Genomic DNA, 19,723 nt, shown 5'->3' with positions numbered 1-19,723 from the left:
ATTTTTGACATTCTAGGCTAGCTAAACTACATCTGGATCCATAGGCAGCAGGAAGAGACAGACACTGGGACTGGCTTGGGCTTTTGAAACCTCAAAGCCCACCCTCAGTGACACACTTCCTCCCCAAAGGCCACACCTCCTAATCCTTGTCAAGCAGTGCCACTCCCTGATGATCAGGCATTCAAACATAGGAGCCTATGGGGGCCACTCTTATCAGACCACCACAAATGGCCTGCTGGAAACCAGAAATGCCAGAGTTTAGGAATGTCACTGTTAACACACTTGTGCCATTAGTGGACATTCCTTAGCACCCAATTCTAAGCTCTAGGATCAAATGGTTGGGAAACAGCCAAGGTCACCCAGTGACTGAAGAAGACCAAGCAGACAACACCCACTGCAGAGGAGATCAAGGAAGGCTAAAGGGCAGGGGATCGTTTCAGAGGCCACACTACAGCTTTGGGCAACAAGGTACAGATAAGTCACTTCTTGAGAACAGAACTATGGTCAGAGGAGGGAAGTGAAGCGAGACCCTCACACTGAAAAATTAGATAGCTTTCCAGACATCAGAGAGAAGGAAGGCCTGAAAAATAACTTGTGAGAAATCACTTTTTTCAGCATATTGATGACTTTATTTCTTTTTCATGTGCATAGGTGCTTTGCCTACATGTATATGTGTGCACCATGTGTCTGGTGCCCACAGATACCAGAAGATGGCATTAGATCTCCTGAAACTGTAATAACAGACAGTGGTGAGCTTGGTGTTAAGAATGGAACCTGTGTCCTCTGGAAGAGCAGTCCATGCTTCTAACTGCTGAGACAACTCTCCAGCACAAGACATCATTTTAAGTGGAATTAAAACAGCTGGATAAGTGTCTCTAACGCTGGAATGTATTGAAAAAAACAGGTGGAGACCACATGACACAGCAGGTATTGTCTTTCTGCTCCTTTCAGAGATGACTCTTCACTCTCAAGAAATGAGAGTGACTGTGGGTAAAGCCATTTGTGAACAGACAGGACGACATGATTTTGGATTCCCTGGCATTCACCCAAAAGCCTGTACCTGTATCCCAAGAGCTGGGATAAGGGAAGAGAAAGGGATCCCAAAGTCTTCCTATCTAAAAAAGTAGCCTAAATGGTGAGTGCCAGGGGCAGAGAGAGAGAGACTCTGTCTCAGAAAAATAAAACAGAGTATATAAAGATACTTGACATTGGCCTCTGGCCTCCACATGCATTCATATGGGCAACCACGCACATGTATGTGTGCACACCCATCCACATACATGCGCACACACCCACATACATGTGCCTACACACACACACACACACATGAATTTCTAGGCTTTTGTGTAAATACAGAGTACAGGGCATAGTAGGTAGATCACCTGGGATACATGTTCTTTGTGGGAGACAACAAAGGTATTTTCTTCAGAGGAGACAGGAGAAAAGAAACATTAGAAAGTCAGCAGGACAGACTGTGGTGGGTCACTCACTAATACCAAAAGTCACTTTTGTAGGTACCTCCTAGTGCCACTTAGGTTGGCTTGAGACTGGTTCTAACCAGTGATTGGGAGCTAAGAGGAAGTAGTACGTTGGAAAGTGATTAAAAGTGGGTCTGCCCAACTGAGCTGCCTTCCCAGTGCACACTCTAAGTGTTTTCTGTGTCTGTGTAATTCTATTAGATCAGTCATTTTGGTCTTCTTAAAAATAAAAGGAGAATCATTCTATTTTAAAAAAAAGGTCTGCGTTCTCATTTCCTTCCCTTGCTAGCTGGATACACAGAACCCAGTGGATCTCGAAGTCTCTAAGGGGTAGAAGAACCACACTGTGAGTATCCCTGGGTCCTGGATACTGGGAACAAAATACCTTCTCTTAACTATTCACTACTTTCACTGGGCTGCAATAAGCAAGAAATAGGCCATGGTGGTAGTTAATTTTGACTACCAACTTGACTCAATTGAGAGGTGTCTAGGAGATTAATAAAGCCCACATCTGAGTATGTCTAAAGATATTTCCAGAAAGAATTATTGTAACTTTAACTTTTTCAAATCCTATTTTCAATGATGGATCTTAAATGTTTTAGCCTTCCTTGTAACCGACCACCCACCAGAGATAGTGGAAAAGAAAGGATATGGGGGAGTGGAGGAGGCAGTGGACCTGTTTAGAAAGGTTCTTTGGAGTAATTCCAGTCTGTGTTGTCTGGAAATCAGCAGTTTAGTTCACAGGTTAGCAGGCAGCGGCAGGTCAATCCACTTGCAAATACCTCATGGATACACCAGCAGTCCAGTTCAGTAGAGTTCAGTTAGCAACAGTAGTGGCATGACCTAGCATAGACAGCCAGGCCTCAGCCTCAGCTCTAGTCAGCAGAAGGGACCAACAGGAACACCAGAAGTTCTCAGCTGTGCCTCCCTCAGGGAAGAAAGATCAGAGAAGACTCGAGACCCACTAGCATTGCACAGCCAGCTGTACCAGCGAGCCAAGCTCTGTCTTCGTCCCTCTGTGGAATTCTATTTATAATCTCTAAACATCATGTATCCTCCACGTGCCTTGCCTCAGCACATGTCTTGCCTCAGCATGTGCATCCAATCAGTCCAACTCCTTGGAAGCTGCAACAAACTGTAACACACCACCAGAAGGTTTTTGGTGTGTTTCTCTCTATGTCGTCCCAACAAATGCAGCTCAACTACACAATGTAAGGGCAGACCAATACCTGCGTGTTAACAAAGAATCCTTCATCTCGTGTCCTGTCATGTGCTTGCTTTAGCAGAACATCCTCTCTCCTGTGTCTGCTTCACACAAACGTTCCTTCACGAGTCTGCCTTAGCCTTTCACCTGTGTCCTTCATGTTTTTGCCCCCAGCAAAACACCATCTGACTGACTTTCCAAAGAACCCATAAGTTTCCACTTCAAACTACCCATGAGTGGTTTGATTTAGGGAATGAACTGATCCAATGATTGCTTTAAAACTCAGATAAAGGAGCCATAAAGATGGCTCAGTATATATAGATCTTGGTGCACAATCATAAAGGCCTGAGTTCAGATCTCAGCACACACATAAAAACCAGGTGTGACAGCACATAGCTGTAACCCTTTGTGCTGCTCTTGGAAAGTTAGCATGTGGGAGCAGCAGAACCTGGGAACTTGCTGGCCAGACCATTTAGCCAACATGGAAAGTCCAGTTTTGATGAGAAACCTTGTTCAAAATAAGACAAAGAAGCTATTGAAAAAGTCAACTGACATCCAAAGTTCTGGCCTCCATAAACACCCTCAATATGCAACCACGATCACCCACATACATATGTGCACACATATACAGGCAAGAAAAAGTATGAATAGACTCTTGAGGGCAGGAGAAGTGGGAAAGGAAAGTGGGGCTTAGATGGAGGAGGCAAGTCATGGTGGGATGCCTTAGAAGCCTGTATCTTGGTTTGGCCCTTTCTTGCTTCATGACTGCCATGAGGTAGATTACCTGCCCTCACTGTTATGGCTTTTCCACCTGTGTGAAAACCACGCATCCAACCAACCATGGAGTTAAGGAGCCAAAGTAATGCTCCCTCCTGTAAGTTGTTTGCTCGGGAATTTTGCCACAGTAACAAAATAAATGTTTGTATTTTTGGATTTAAATATCTATGCTGGACTAGAGAGATGGTGCAGTGATTTATAGTTCAATTGTGAAGATGGGCATTCAGACCCCACTACCCGTACAAACCAGCAGTCACAAATGCCTCTAACTCCAGATCCAAGGGATCTGACCTCCTTCTGTCCTCCACAGACCAGACACAAACGCAAGCATGTGCACACGTGCACACACACACACACACACAAGAGAGAGAGAGAGAGAGAGAGAGAGAGAGAGAGAGAGAGAGATGTCCCCACACTGACACAGACACAGACACACACACACACACGCACAGAGATATGTCCCCACACTGACATAGACACAGAAACACACACACAGAAAGACAGACAGATATTCACACAGAGACAGATAGATACACACACAATCAATATTTTTTAAAAAATTAATCTCAAAGCCACTTCTCCAATACATTGAGCCTATACTTCGAGTTCAATAAGAAAAGTCATGTATATGAAAAATGTTGGGAAATCTGAGCCAGTTTAGTAAGTACTAAAGTCTCCTCACCATGCCCCTGAACAAGTCAGTGTCTGATATAATGTAATATTTTGTATTTCACATGTTTGTATTTCGATTGATGTCTCAGTGGATACTGTCAATCACCACTGGCTACTTTAAGGACTCTATGCTGGGCTTTCATCATTCTCTAGTACCGAGTCCTTGGACTACACTGATCAAGTGGAGAAGAAAGATGGACAATGAAGGGAGTCCCATCTGAAAGAATTAGTCAGGTCCACACACATTGCAAAAGTGAGAGCTCGGGAAAATGGCCAAATCTTAAAAGAGGCTGGGAACATTCAGGCATACATGTCCATCACAGCACTGTTCAACTCAGAGAGCCTGCCAGCAGTGCAGCAACAAGCACTTCTTATGCAGCACCCATGCAGCAATCCATACAGCAGTGCAGTGTGCAGGAAATTATTGTGTCTGGGCCCCAGGAACAGCTTAAGAACAAAGAGGACACTGTTGGGTCACAAAAGAGGCTCCAAAATGCCAGTGTATTTGGATAAGGTCCTAAGTTGATGATTCGGCCCGAACTCTCTGCTGGATTCTCACTGAGCAAACAGAAGGACTGCTATCAGGTAAACAGAAACCTAAACTCAGCATTCCTTAGTCATCTGAAGCAGGTTTCTGCCTGTCAGGAAAGCCACTACTTCCCTTATCTGCCCCCAGCGGTCAAACACCTTGAGCAAAGAGCTTCTGGTTCCTGGTTAAACCAAACAGAACAGTCTACAGCAGCTCAAAGTCCCCATGCTGACGCCCAGGCGGTTCTGCATGCTCCCTTCCATTGCTACCTTCCCAGGGCTTTCCCCACCAGCTGCAGTTCTCTGAGGCAGCCCAGCCATTTGTTCCCACAATAACCTGCCTTTCTACTCACCGAGAGGTCTAGTTTGATGGTTTCACTGCACTTTGCTTATAAGCACTACTTATACTATAGCCAAAGGTATGAAGCCTTAAAACATTCCCATTCACAGGATCTGACATCTTTCCATCAAAAATTTCCATGGACTTCCATGAGAGATCTGCCCAGTCACGAGTCTGCATCTAACCAGGAGCAGAATGATGACTTCATAGAATTCTCTTGAAAAGTCTGACACAGACACAAATCTAAAGTAAAAGTGTGTGTGTGTATGTGTGTGTGTGTGCATGCGTATGTGCATGCATATGCCACAAAAGAACATATTCAATATTACAAAATAACAAAATAGAGTAATAAAACTATTGCTTTATACAAGTCTGTGTTTATAGTGTTCCCTAGCTTTTATATTGGCACTTTCCCATAAACATGAGCCCTTTTCCTAACCATGCAAGATGAGAAGCTCTCCCAGGGCCTGTTTTATTGGCATGTTAGTCCTTGGCTTAAGTAGCACCACCCAGGAACTGTGGTATACCCATGGAATGGCCCTGTGGTTAGGTAGCACTGCAATCTCATCTGGTTCAGGTTTTGAGCTGCTAGCAGTACACTGCAGAATATGGCTGGTTGAAGTAAAGAAGAGTTAAGACTGACGAAAAGGATGGTATCCCAAGACGGAAATCAGCCAGCAACACTTACATCTGTGAGATTTAGGGTGTGAATATCAAAGCCTCTCCTGTCCGATGGAAGGAGCTTTAACATCTCAAGATAAGCTTTGGAACCAACTTTGGCCTCCTTGTCCTAGCATAAACCAGCCTTAGGAGTAACTGCCACTCGCACAGTGAGACTTAAGGAAAAACCAACCCCAGACCCACTGTGTCCCTCTCAAGCCTGACCTGGTTTCTAGATCATCTCAGGTTTCAATCAGTCCACTGTGTTGAAAAAACCAATGAATATTTTGGTTGGTTAGATGATTGTCAGCCACCAGCAGTCACTGATACCTGCACAGCAGTGCATGCTGTGAGAAGGACAATAAATTGGTAGGGAGGCATTGGACAGCTGTTCTAGCTATAATTAGCCATGGGAAATGAGATAGATTATTTAACCTCTTTCAGGTTCGCCTCCATAAAATGAGAACTAAACATATTGCTTACCTAACATGGCTGTCACAAACCTAGGAAGGAAATTGTGCCACACATCCCAGGCCCAGGATCCCAGCATAGGGAAGGCTGAAACCGCAGGATTATAAATTCAAAGCCAGGCTGGAATACACAGAAAGCCCTTCCCTTCTCCCTACACCACCCAAGGAAAGGGAACAGAAAGCAAAATGCTTTCTGTAAGCACGTTAAAACAAAGGTAGGCTTGGGTGCAGAGTAATGAAGAAGAGAACTTATAAAGCAAAGGGAAGGAAGAATATAAGTAATAAAAGAGGGAGGGAGGGGGCAGAGAAAGGGTTAAAAACTGGAGAAAAGGAAAGAAACAACGAGGAAATCAGAAAGGAAGGAAAAAGGAAGGTTTGAAAAGAATAAGAATAAGAGAATGCACGTTGAGAACCTGAATTCCTGCCTTTCTGCTCCCACCTAATATATGTCCTTAGACAAAATGTCTATCTCCACTTGAGATTTTTCCCTAACAAATGAAGATAACAAGGGTCTTGCAATGAAGACTTGCAATCACTCAGGAAACCAGCATTAGAAGCTAGTTTTGTTAGAAAGCAATTGCTCCCCAGCTTGGAGAAAAGGAACTTAGAAAGGTGAATTTAGATGAGGAAGGAAGAGCCAGAACTCAGAGGAGAACCTGAAAGAGGAACTGTGAACCTGTGCTTCTGGGAGAACAGTTCTGCACTGATGGAGAGGAGAACACCTCCAACGCCAGAAGCATCCCCACTGCAGACTGTGTGTGCAGACCAACAGGCACCATTGCACTGGGGTTTTTTTTCTTTCTTTTTTTTTCCAATTTCTATTAGATATTTTCTTCATTTACATTTCAAATGCTATCCCAAAAGTCCCCTATACCCTCCCCCGACCCTGCTCCCCTACCGACCCACTCCTTGGCCCTGGCGTTCCCCTGTACTGGGGCATATAAAGTTTGCTAGACCAAGGGGCCTCTCTTCCCAATGATGGCCGACTAGGCCATCTTCTGCTACATATGCAGCTAGAGACACGAGCTCTGGGGGTACTGATTAGTTCATATTGTTGTTCCACCTATAGGGTTGAAGATCCCTTCAGCTCCTTGGGTGCTTTCTCTAGCTTCTCCATTGGGGGCCCTGTGTTCCATCCCATAGATGACTGTGAGCATCCACTTCTGTGTTTGCCAGGCACTAGCATAGCCTCACACAAGACAGCTATACCAGGGTCCTTTCAGCATAATCTTGCTGGCATGTGCAATAGTGTCTGCATTTGGTGACTGATTATGGGATGGATCCCTGGGTGGGGTAGTCTCTGGATGGTCCATCCTTTCATCTTAGCTCCACACTTTGTCTCTGTAACTCCTTCCATAGGTACTTTGTTCCTTATTCTAAGGAGGAATGAAGTATCCACCCATTGGTCTTCCTTCTTGATTTTCTTGTGTTTTGCAAATTGTATCTTGGGTATTCTAAGTTTCTGGGCTAATATCCACTATCAGTGAGTACATATCAAGTGACTTCTTGTGATTGGGTTATCTCACTCAGGATGATATCCTCCAGATACATCCATTTGCCCAAGAATTTCATAAATTCGTTGTTTTTAATAGCTGAGTAGTACTCCATTGTGTAAATGTACCACATTTTCTGTATCCATTCCTCTGTTGAGGGACATCTGGTTTTTTTTTCCAGCTTCTGGCTATTATAAATAAGGCTCAGAAGATGGAAAGATCTCACATGCACTGGATTTCTTATGTGCACATATGCAGGAATCTTAAGTTAGACCCATGAGCAATCGAGACTGAGGGAAGAACTCCCAGGGGAAGACAGCTGATAGTTTTGCCACTGAAACTTTCTACAAACAAAACAAAACTAAACAACAAATGAGCTATCACAAGGTAAGTTCTTTTTCTGTGAGAGATTAGATCTATAAATGAACCTATCAACCCAGAGGAGTTCTCAGCAGCACAACAAGGGAGAGGAGCTGAGAAAAGGAGGCCAGGTGCAAGCATCTCAAAAGGGTGCCATGGGGGCAGTTGCTGCCTGGGAGGAAACAGTAGAGACTGTGAGGGAAGTGCTGTTCTTCACACACATCTGATCCAAAAGAGCCAGAGTGAAATGTGGTGGGAGGGTGAGGAAGCTACCAGGAAGGGACATGCAGCCCTCTTCCTCACAAGCCGGAACCACTCAGGACACAGAGGCTGTAGAGACCAATGGCTCCCAATAACCCTTCCAACACACAGCACCCAGTGAAGCCTGCAAGAGCCAGAGGGATCTGAAAACGTCACCTTTCAGCTCAGTGTAGCTGTGACAGAATTTGTGAGTATCTTTGTATTGCTCATCTCCTCCTAATTAATCTCCATTCCCATGTACATATACGTCTCGTGGTGGTTTTGCATCTATTGGTATATGCTTGGTTGGGGTTTAAATCCGCTGCATATGTTTCTTCAACCAGCGTAATCAAGTCACTATTTGCTATATCTGTCACCCATATCTCATAGATTTCCTATGCTGGTTAGTTTTTTAACAACTTGAAACAAGCTCTGGTCATCTGGAAAGAAGGAACCTCCGTTGAGAAAACATTTACATCAAATTAGCCTATAGGCAAGTTTGTGTGGCATTTTATTGACTAGTGTTTGATGTGGGAGGACCCAGACCACTGTGCCACCTTTGGGTAGGTGGTCTTGGATTGTTAAAGAAAGCAGACTAAGCAAGCCATGTGGAGCTGTGTTCTCCATAGCCTCTGCCTCCCAGTACCTGCTTGGAGTTTTCCCCTGCCTTCCATTTCTGATAGACTGTAACAATAAAGTGAATAAATACTTATCTCCACTAGGACAGGTTGCGTTGGATCATGGAATTTATCATAGCAGTATGCAAAACAAACCGGGACAAGACCTCTCTTATATATATATATTTCCCCCTGCCACATCCTTATTCTCTTTTCTTTTTACCTCTTAATTGAATTTTTTTATAGTTTTAACAATTTATAAAGTCTATGGTTCTATCATTATCCTACCTTTCCCCTCCCATCCCCTCCCAGCTACTTTACCCACATCAATTTTTCCCTTTTCAATGTCTGTCTAACCCCTATCCTCATCTTCACAAACCTTAATTCCATCTCCATGCTAATATTATTAACCAAAAACATATGCTCCATACTAGCCCTGATGATTTATCTTCCAATAGTTGTTGAAATTAGTTAGTATGATATTTGTCTTTTCCAAAAAGGAGCAATCCAATAGAGAACAGACATTTATCTTGTTAGCAGATGTAGAAAAGAAGTTAGAACACTCATCCAAATAAATGTACACAAAAGCACAAGTAAGCACTCTGAGGTGACGACACACTGCAGAGTTAACTTCCTCACAGACCAACAGAGAATGGCTAAGATACATCAGGAAAATCTTCATTTCCCAGCATTGGCTAATGTGAGGGTGAGGGACCACAGCCTGTCCTTTGAACAAACAAGTCATACACCGTCCTTTCTTTCTGTGTAGGCATGGCGAGCTCTCTATAATGCAGCACTCCGTCTCTCGGGCTCACAGGGAAGGTTCCACTTGGCTGTGTCCCAAAAAGAGAAGCAGCTTTTCTCAGAGCAGTCCGGCTTGTCAGCCCAGAGAACAGAAAGTGTGGGTTCTCCGCTTCTGTGCAGTGGACACTTATGAGCTCTGTTCCCAAGAGCCGTAGGGAAGAATGTTCACAGAGAGAAAATTGTCAGCTCTGGCTCTTCATCACGTTATCGATGTCCTGAAACTTCCCTTGACTCTCTCCAGAACAGATTTCCTGATTCCTGATTCCTGATTCCTGATCTTGTCAAGTTCAGTATTTGCTGGGAATGGACCTGAGCTGAGAAATGGAAAAGTACAGAGTCTCATGACATCAAGTCTTTGCTTATTACATAGATCCATCAACTAGCCGACTGTGAGTCAAGATGAATCTGTAAATACAATGATCCAGGGTGGCAGTTTTGAGACAGTTGTCACAGACAGCTCTTTGTTGGTGCCAAAGACACCCTCTTCCTTTTTTTGGTCCTAGAGTCACATAGTGGCAGGTCAGAAAAGTTAAGTAACATAACAGATGTATAGGATAAGAAGCAGCGAAACTAGGTGCCACTAGAACCACAAAAACCACTAATTATTTCAACTGTGAGGTTTGGAGTAACTTACTAGCAATGTTACCCATGGGGCAAATGCTACTATGACAATAATATCTACCAAGCACTTACAGGAAGGGTGGCTGACAGCTTCAGAGGCATCTGTGCATTGCAGGAGAAAGAGAGTAGCAGGACAGAGGAACTCATGCCATGGCCACCAGGAAAGACAGAAAAACAGATACAAGATGGGGTCAGAGGAAGATACAACCCCGAGGAGTCTATCTCCAAAAGCCCTCTGAGTCATAACAGATGTGGCATTTTTCAAAAGACCAAAGTATATAAAATCAAAATTAGAGTTATATATGAAGCCAAGATATAATGCATAGAATAAATATTCTCATTACAAATGGAGAACTAGAGAGAACTGTAGGGAATAACTGAGTGAAAGCAAGACCAAGCCTCAGCAGGACTAGCACTAGACCTGGGTCTCTGTATCAGTGGGCATGCAGCATCCTGATTCCTGGGGTCTTGTTAATAGCCAGCATGGCTCCTCTTTTAGGCTAGCTTCATTCTTTACTGTGACTTCTAAGTCCCACGTTCCTGGCACTTCCAACATCCTGGAGTTACCACTCTAGCTTCACCTTCAAAGTCTGTTCCACCTTCATATGGGCTGCATTTGCACTGACCATGCCAGCCATCTCTGACTTTGCCAGGTGTCTCAGGCTTGCTTTTGAAATCTGGCTGCAAACTCAGCTCAGGGCTATTGGTGATGCTTTCGCCAGTGAACAGCTGACTCCAGCTTCTTCGGCCTTTTAACATGGACTCACACCAATGACTCTCCTTGGGCTCCCTTCAACCTTGGATCATGACTGCAGTTTTGATATCCCTGAGGCTTCCGGCTTCTTTACAGAAGATGAGATATTCTCTGCCTTCGTGACTAACAGATGACCATTATTTGACTTTCCAGCCTCCAAAAGTATAAATATCTGCTAAATATCTTTCTGTAATTTTATATAATGTAATTTATATACTGATAGATAGCCTGCTCCTTGGGAGAACTTTAATGCAGTGATCTCCCTAAAATGGACCTAGTGGCAAATCCGCCAGGCATTTTGTGAACTCTAAAGCTGTATGTAAATGTTATTTGTTATCTTTATTCCTATTACTGAAAGGGTAATAGGAAGCAGACTCAGCTGCTTTTGGAAATATATCTTAATCTTATTTATTATTTTTAAGTTTTAAATGGTATAAATGGTTTCCTCATTGAATGTTGGAACATATTTTAGCTGTGTTAAATATATTCCATAGAGATTCCAGGCCAATCATTCCATTAACAGAAGGGGGAAAAACAGTTTTAAAATGTGTCTTTCCCTTCAAGAGATGTTATTTTCTACCACTAAAGAAAACACTGGTTGGCCTGACACATTGATATTTTGATGAGTCTATCAATACTCAAGGTTATTCCAAGCAATAGGGAAGCAGTTCTTTTCTTTTTAATTTATTTATGGTTTACTTTATTTAGATGTGTGTGTGCCTGAGAGTATGGATGTACATCATGTGAGTGCAGCCCATGCCCAAAGAAGCTTGAAGAGGGCTTCAGATTCCCCGGAACTGGAGTCAGACAGTATGAGCTGTCTGACGAGGATGCTAGGAACTGAACCCAGGACTCTTCAAAAGCAGCAAGTGCTGGTAATTGCTGATCTATCTTTCTGATCTCCAAGAAATCAGTTTCTTAATTATAGTGAAGTGACATTTAACTCTGCCATAGGCTTGAAATAGAAAGCATAGTCCAAATACTATTCTTGTTTCTTCCTGTTATATACACAGAAAACATATTTTTGGCAGTTCTAGAATGAAGATCTGGACCATCATTCAAATCAAGAGGCTCAGAGAGAGGTCCAGCTTCAAAGAGTAAGATATCATGCTATGCACCAGACCTGAACGAGATCGAGCTAGTATATATCCCAGCATGAATGGAAGAGGGCTCATGAAGCTCCAAGCCCAGCTGAAGGACTAATGACAGCTGGTAGCTGCCAAAGATGGGCTGTCAGCTTTCTTTAGGGATGTTGGCCCTGAGAAGCTGCCCATGTTTCAGGGAAGGGTCCTACACCATGAACATGCAGTATTGAGTGGACACAATGGATTTTAAATATTTGTTTTTGAAAGTAAATAAGGGTCAGAAGAGTTGACTCAAGTATACACGTACACTGACTATTCTTCCAGAGAACCCAGACTTGGTTCCCAGGACCCACATGGCTGCTCAGAACAGTCTACAACTCCAATTTCAGGAACTATGATACACTCTTCTGGGCTCTGTAGGTACTGTATGCACATAGAACATATGCATGCATGCAAATACCCCAACATAAAATAAAATTATATAAATATTTAAAACACACACACACACAGGGGTTGGAAGGGTGACTCAATCGAGACGCACTTGATGTTCTTCCACAGAACTCACGTTCAGTTCTTAGCACCCACATCAGGAGGCTTAAAACTGTCTGCAACCCGTCAATAAGACAAAAAGACCACCAACAGATTGGGAAAGGATCTTTACCTATCCTAAATCAGATAGGGGACTAATATCCAATATATATAAAGAACTCAAGAAGGTGGACTCCAGAAAATCAAATAACCCTATTAAAAAATGGGGCTCAGAGCTGAACAAAGAATTCTCACCTAAGGAATACCTAATGGCAGAGAAGCACCTGAAAAAATGTTCAACATCCTTAATCATCAGGGAAATGCAAATAAAAACAACCCTGAGATTCCACCTCATACCATTCAGAATGGCTAAGATCAAAAATTCAGATGACAGCAGATGCTGGTGAGGATGTGGAGAAAGAGGAACACTCCTCCATTGTTGGTGGGATTGCAAGCTTGTACAACCACTCTGGAAATCAGTCTGGCGGTTCCTCAGAAAATTGGACATAGTACTACCGGAGGATCCCGCAATACCTCTTCTGGGCATATATCCAGAAGATGTTCCAACCAGTAAGAAGGACACATGCTCCACTATGTTCATAGCAGCCTTATTTATAATAGCCAGAAGCTGGAAAGAACCCAGATGCCCCTCAACAGAGGAATGGATACAGAAAATGCAGTACATTTACATAATGGAGTACTACTCAGCCATTAAAAAGAATGAATTTATGAAATTCCTAGGCAAATGGATGGACCTGGAGGGCATCATCCTGAGTGAAGTAACCCAATCACAAAGGAACTCACACAATATGTACTCACTGATAAGCCCAGAAACTTAGGATACCCAAGATATAAGATACAATTTGCTAAACGCATGAAACTCAAGAAGAACGAAGACCAAAGTGTGGACACTTTGCCCCTTCTTAGAATTGGGAACAAAACACCCATGGAAGGAGTTACAGAGACAAAGTTTGGAGCTAAGATGAAAGGATGGACCATCTAGAAACTGCCATATCGGGGGATCCATCCCATTATCAGCTTCCAAACGCTGACACCATTGCATACACTAGCAAGATTTTGCTGAAAGGACCCAGATATAGCTGTCTCTTGTGAGACTATGCCGGGGCCTAGCAAACACAGAAGTGGATGCTCACAGTCAGCTATTGGATAGATCACAGGGCCCCCAATGGAGGAGCTAGAGAAAGTGCCCAAGGAGTTAAACGGATCTGCAACCCTATAGGTGGAACAACATTATAAACTAACCAATGCCCCAGAGTTCTTGACTCTAGCTGCATATGTATCAAAAGATGGCCTACTTGGCCATCACTGGAAAGAGAGGCCCATTGGACTTGCAAACTTTATATGACCCAATACAGGGGAACGCCCGGGCCAAAAAGTGGGAGTGGGTAGGTAGGGGAGTAGGGGGGGTATGGGGGACTTTTGGGATAGCATTGGAAATGTAAATGAGGAAAATACCTAATAAAAATATTTTTTTAAAAAAAACTGTCTGCAACTCCTGCTCCAGGGGTTCAGAGACTTCTGTCCACCCAGGCACCTGCACTCATATGTGCATATCCATCCACATGTAGACACATACTTATACATAGTTAAAGACAATAAAAATACATCTTAAAAATAAAATTAAGAATAGCACATTAAATTAGGGGGGTAAAAGTAGTGGGGATGACAGGGGACATGATATGCATGTGTGAAAGTCTCAGACAACAAAAAGAAAGACAGATACTGTGCTCTGTGATGTAGTACTAGGGGCAGGCAATTTCCTTAAGGAAATTTTCTGAATGTGCTGGAAATAGTTCTCTCCTTAAAGACATGGGTACTTGAATTCCATTTGAGGTGAAAGGAGCCATTTTAAAAAGAAAAAAATATTTTGGAAATACCTACTAATTTTTCACATGAGAAAATCTAAGAAGAGAGAGATGATTCAAATTTAAAACATAAACATTGTTATTTTGGGAGGAGGTGATTTTCTTTTTGAGATGAATTTAAGTGAGGTGTATGTGTGTATGTACATGTGTGTATACATGTACATGTTCATGTGTGTGTGTGCCAGTTTAGGTGCGTGCATGTGTGTGTGTGTGTGTGTGTGTGTGTTTAGAGGCCAGAGTTGGCATCTGGAAGATTCTTCAATCACTCTTTCTATCTCGTGTTTTGAGACAGAGCACTGTCTTATAGAACATGGAGTGCACCAATTCACTAGACCAACTGCTCAGCAAATTCCAGGCTCTTCCTTGTGTCCTTCTCCCCAGTGCTGGGATTGAGGGCACACACCACCACACTTGACTTTTTCACATGATTATTAAAGAAACCAACTCATGTCCTTGTGCTTGGGTAGCAAGCACTAAACCACCTCTCTCTAGCTCTTGAGTGACCTTTTGGGGCTTTTTCTCTTTTGGGAAGGAGAACTATGGATGAGGGTATGCTCTGCTAAAAGGAATCTATAGTCACAGTCTCTGGGTGGGACAGTGATTGGGACAGCGATCAGTTGATGAGACTTGAGAAACTATGCAGGGATTGAAATGGCAAACCTTGGAAGATGAGTAGAGGAGCTTCCTCTCTGCCTGGCCTTGTGCAGACACGCTTAGGTTTTTATTGGTAGGCATAGCCTAGTCTACTCCTGGACATTACCCACTAGCCTGTGCCACACAGAGGCATGCAGAGAACTGAACAGGCTGGCACTAGAGGAAGTACCTAGATCTATGTGTACACATACTCAGTAAGCCCGCCAAACTTGTGGCCCTCTCTATATTAAGGCCTCTATATTAAGGCCTTAACCCCTAATATTTGGAGATAGGACCTATAAGAAAAAAAGATAGTGGAGACCAATGAAGTTGTCAGAACGGAAATCAAGGCAAACTATACTAGTGTAATCTTTAAAGAGGGGAGGGGAGCTTATCTCCTTTTGCCATGTGAGAGCCATGAGAAGCTGACCAACTGAAATTAGATTCTAAGCTCTTATGAACATTGATTCTGGATTTCCTAACCCCTAAAACTTAGAGAATATAAATTCTAGTCATTGGTATTTTATTATAGCATCCTCAAAGGCTGAAATTCACTTTAATAAAAACACACCTTATTATAATCCCCAGATAAACTAAAGTAACATTAGACCAAAGGTTTGTTTAGTGGAGTGCAGAAATCACACTCTGGAGTAAACACCTGTTATTTTTCACCAGCACCCATTGCCAAAACTTCTGAGGGAAGTTTCTTCTGGGAAAGGGGATCTAAAATTTCCTTTGGAAAACAAAACGAAAAACAAAACACCCTTTCCGGTTCTCCAGTCATATGGTTTTAATGAAACTAATTCCAACCCATGTGTACAGATCTCTGACTGAGTTAAAATCAGAGCACATCCCACTGCTGTGGCTGTACTGATTAGTTCCAGAATGGCACATAACACAATCACAGTCGAGGAAACATGTTTACTCTTTCTCTGGAATTGTTAGTGCAAGGATAAAGCCACAAGTCTGACAGCCAGATGAAGCAAACAGAAGCAGATCTCACTGGTGGTCTCTGAGCACGGAATCTAACTGTACCAACTCAACCTGATTGTGGATTTGGATTCTAACCGATAAATCCTCATCTTGCCCAAGGCACTTGGAGCTGGTTTTTCTATCAGCTACAATTTGAAGAATTATAGAGGACATGGAATTTGTTTTCCCTGTCTCCCACGCTCTTCCTGGTTGTAGCAGGCTATAACATAGAAGCCATGGGTTTCCTACCTTAGCCCTCTTGGCAAGTGCTGCTGAGACTTCTCTGGTAGGCCATACAGTCATCCCTTCATAGGAAGGGGTCTGTGCCCCCACAGTTAATGGCTCCAGCTTACAATTTGGTCTCACTGCACTTGTTTCTTATGGCATGAAAGCAAATGTTCAATATGTGGTGGCTGAGCAAATCTCAGGGCTTGAAACATAAAAATAATTGTTGCAATGACAGATAAAAGCCATTTTGTCTCCTGACCAACTATTTTGTTATCACAGCTATTCTAAAAACAAAGAAGTAGATATTTCAGGCCTGGGTGAAATTACAGAAACAGAGAGCACAGACCCTGAGTGCAGACAGGAGGTTCTAGTTCTCAGTTCATAGAGATGAAGGCTAGGTGTCCACTGCCCTTTCTCTCAGTGCTCCATACATCTCTAGCGCTTGCCCTTTTCCTCTGGTTACAGGATCCTGTGCACAGAATTATATTTTCTCAAAATTCATATGTTGAAACCATAACCCCTGAGATAACTGTATTTGAAGTCAGAAGCCATGAGAAGTCAACAAAGATTAAGGATTATAATAAGGGTGGAGCCCTAGCCAGTGGAAGTTACAGTATCATTAAAAAAAAGGAGAGACACTAGGACCATGTAAGAACACAGTGAGAAAACAGAGAGAGGCTCTCTCACCAGCAATCAAATTAGGTAGTGTGGTTATTTGAATAAGAAATGACCCCATAAAGCCGGACGTGGTGGCGCATGCCTTTAATCCCAGCACTCGGGAGGCAGAGGCAGGCCGATTTCTGAGTTCGAGGCCAGCCTGGTCTACAAAGTGAGTTCCAGGACAGCCAGGGCTACACAGAGAAACCCTGTCTCAAAAAACCAAACAAACAAACAAAAAACAACCAAACCAAACAAACAAACAAAAAAGAAATGACCCCATAGACTCATATGTTTGGTCATCATGGAGTCGCACCACTTGAGAAGGATTAGAAGGTGTGGTCTTATTGGAGTAAGTGTGGCCTTGTTAGAGGAACTGTGTCATTGAGGGGGTTTCATTTGAGGTTTCAAAAGCCCAAGCCACCCCCCAACTGTCTCCCTCTTGTTTGTTGTCTGTTGTGGGGTTGTGGGTTGTCCTGATGTTAGATCTGCTTCCTCAAGAGGGGTTGCCCCCAACAAGCAGTCCACCTCATACTCAGGTGATCTCATTTGAACCTTCCCCCCATTTTAACTGGTCAATAAAGACTAGAGCCTGTGATTGGGCAGTGGAGGGGAAAGGTGGGAGTGGAGGTTTGAAAATGCGGGCAGGTAAAGAAGAGGAAGAAGACAGAGCAGAAAGAGAGAGAATGGAGGAAGAGGATGAAGACATGATGGACCAAAATCGTGTGGCCAGAAGAAACCACAAGTAGCAAGGGATCTTATAGCTTGGGGAATAAGTTAGTATAGTGTTAGATTTGCCCAATCTAGGCCTATTGTTTATAATAACTCGATTGTGTGGGTTTTATATGGGCTTATTGGGGTTGGAAATTCCAGCAACAATTGTCTATGGATCTAGATGTGGATATTCTCAGCTACTTCTCCAGCACCATGTCCGCCTGCATGCTGTCATGTTCCCCACCATGACAATGATGGACTGAACCTCTGAAAATGTAAGCAAGCACACAATTAAATGTTTTCTTTTATAAGAGTTGCTATGACCATGGTGTCTCTTCACAGCAATACGTCCCTGAGTATAACAACGTTAGTAGCAGGGAGTTGAATCTTGCTGTGACAGACCTGACCATGCTGCTTGTCGGAACATGGACGTTGGGACTTTGGGTTGGGAAAAGATTGCCAACTGAATGCTTTAAGTGGAACGTAATGGGCATCCTACTAGAAGCACAGAAGTCAGTGGTGCTGATAGCAGTGCTGATAAAGACATCTCAGCTCAAGAGTTTTCAGAGAAGGATATTGCTAAGTGGCCTGGAGACGGTTTTTGTGATATTTTGGTGAAGAATATAGCTACTTCCTGACCTTCCTTGTCCAAAAATATATGTCTGAGGTTAAACTGAAGACTTTTGGATTAATGGCATTGTCAGAGGAGATTTTAAGACAGCCCAATATTGACTCTGTCATGTAGTTATTAGCGGCCACTCTTATACAGATAAATAATGAAAAGGAGCAAGCTGAGCAAGGAAAAAATACAAAATGTACAATTTGCAAAGAAAAGGAGCACCGGGAAGTGTAATAAAACTAAGCCTAGTGCTCAAGGAGATAAAAAAAGATTTAAAGAAGAGCCTGATACTAAATGGACTAAAGGGACTGGTGACCTCGGGGACGACCCCACCCAGCTAAGCTTCCAATGTGTGTAAAGCAATGAGAGAAAAGTTTAAGCAGTGAAGGAAATCATCGGATTTGGTGAAAATGATTTGAGCAAAGAAATTAAGTTCCAGCCTCAGCAAGCAGAAGACCCTGGCAGTGTCAGACACGGGGTCTGGCTTTAGAGTCAAGGATACACAAAAGGGATTGTGGAATCTCCCTCTATGGGTAATGAAAGCAACTGAGGCCTGAAGTGCCAGGGGTGTCCCTGCATGGAGGCTGAATAAACTCTCAAAAAAAAAAAAAATCAAGTGAGTTATTTCCAGTGTAGGCATAGGTTGCACTATAAAACGTCTATTTCTTCTTACAAGCATTTGATTATAGGTATCAACCTACCTGGTTCAAATCCCAGCTCTGTCCTTACAAGCTGTGTGTGTGACTTTGAGCATATTATTTGGTACCTCTTTGTCTTGCCTTCCTCAGGTGTATAAGAGTATGCTCTTCATCATCTGGTGGCTAGGTTAACTGTTGTATATAAATAACCTTTGAGGCACAGGCCCATCACAAGCCCTCATAAAGTGTTAACTATTGCTATTAGTAGGTTAGTGGCAAATCTGTGCTCCTTCCCATAATAACTAAAATAGTATGCCAAAATATATATGGATCTGGTCTTTGAGACTAATACATGAAAATTTAAGAGCGAATCATGACAGAGGTCAAATTTTAATTTATTAGGAATTGAACATGTCATGTGCTTCATCTAGCAATCGGCAAACCAGCAGTGGTTGTTTGCATCTGTACTTCTTTTCTCTCTGCCGTGACCAAATGCCGCAAAATAAGCAACTAAACTGAAGGATTTAGTTTGGCTTATGGTTTGAGGATAAGGCATCAAGGAGGGAAAGGCTTGGCCTGGCCATCTTTCCCACATCTGTAACAGAAAGCAGAGAAGCGAGACTGTAGATGTTTTCTCCCTTTTCCTTTTTCATTCAGTCCTGGACCCCAGCCTTGAATGTCCACATTCAAGGTAGCTTTGCCTCCTCCCTTAAACCTCTGTTCGGTCACCCTTACAGATGCACCT

Source organism: Mus caroli, chromosome 12 (genome assembly GCF_900094665.2).
Source record: "Mus caroli chromosome 12, CAROLI_EIJ_v1.1, whole genome shotgun sequence".
NCBI classification, from domain to species: domain Eukaryota; kingdom Metazoa; phylum Chordata; class Mammalia; order Rodentia; family Muridae; genus Mus; species Mus caroli.
Note: the sequence above shows the minus strand (reverse complement) of the source record.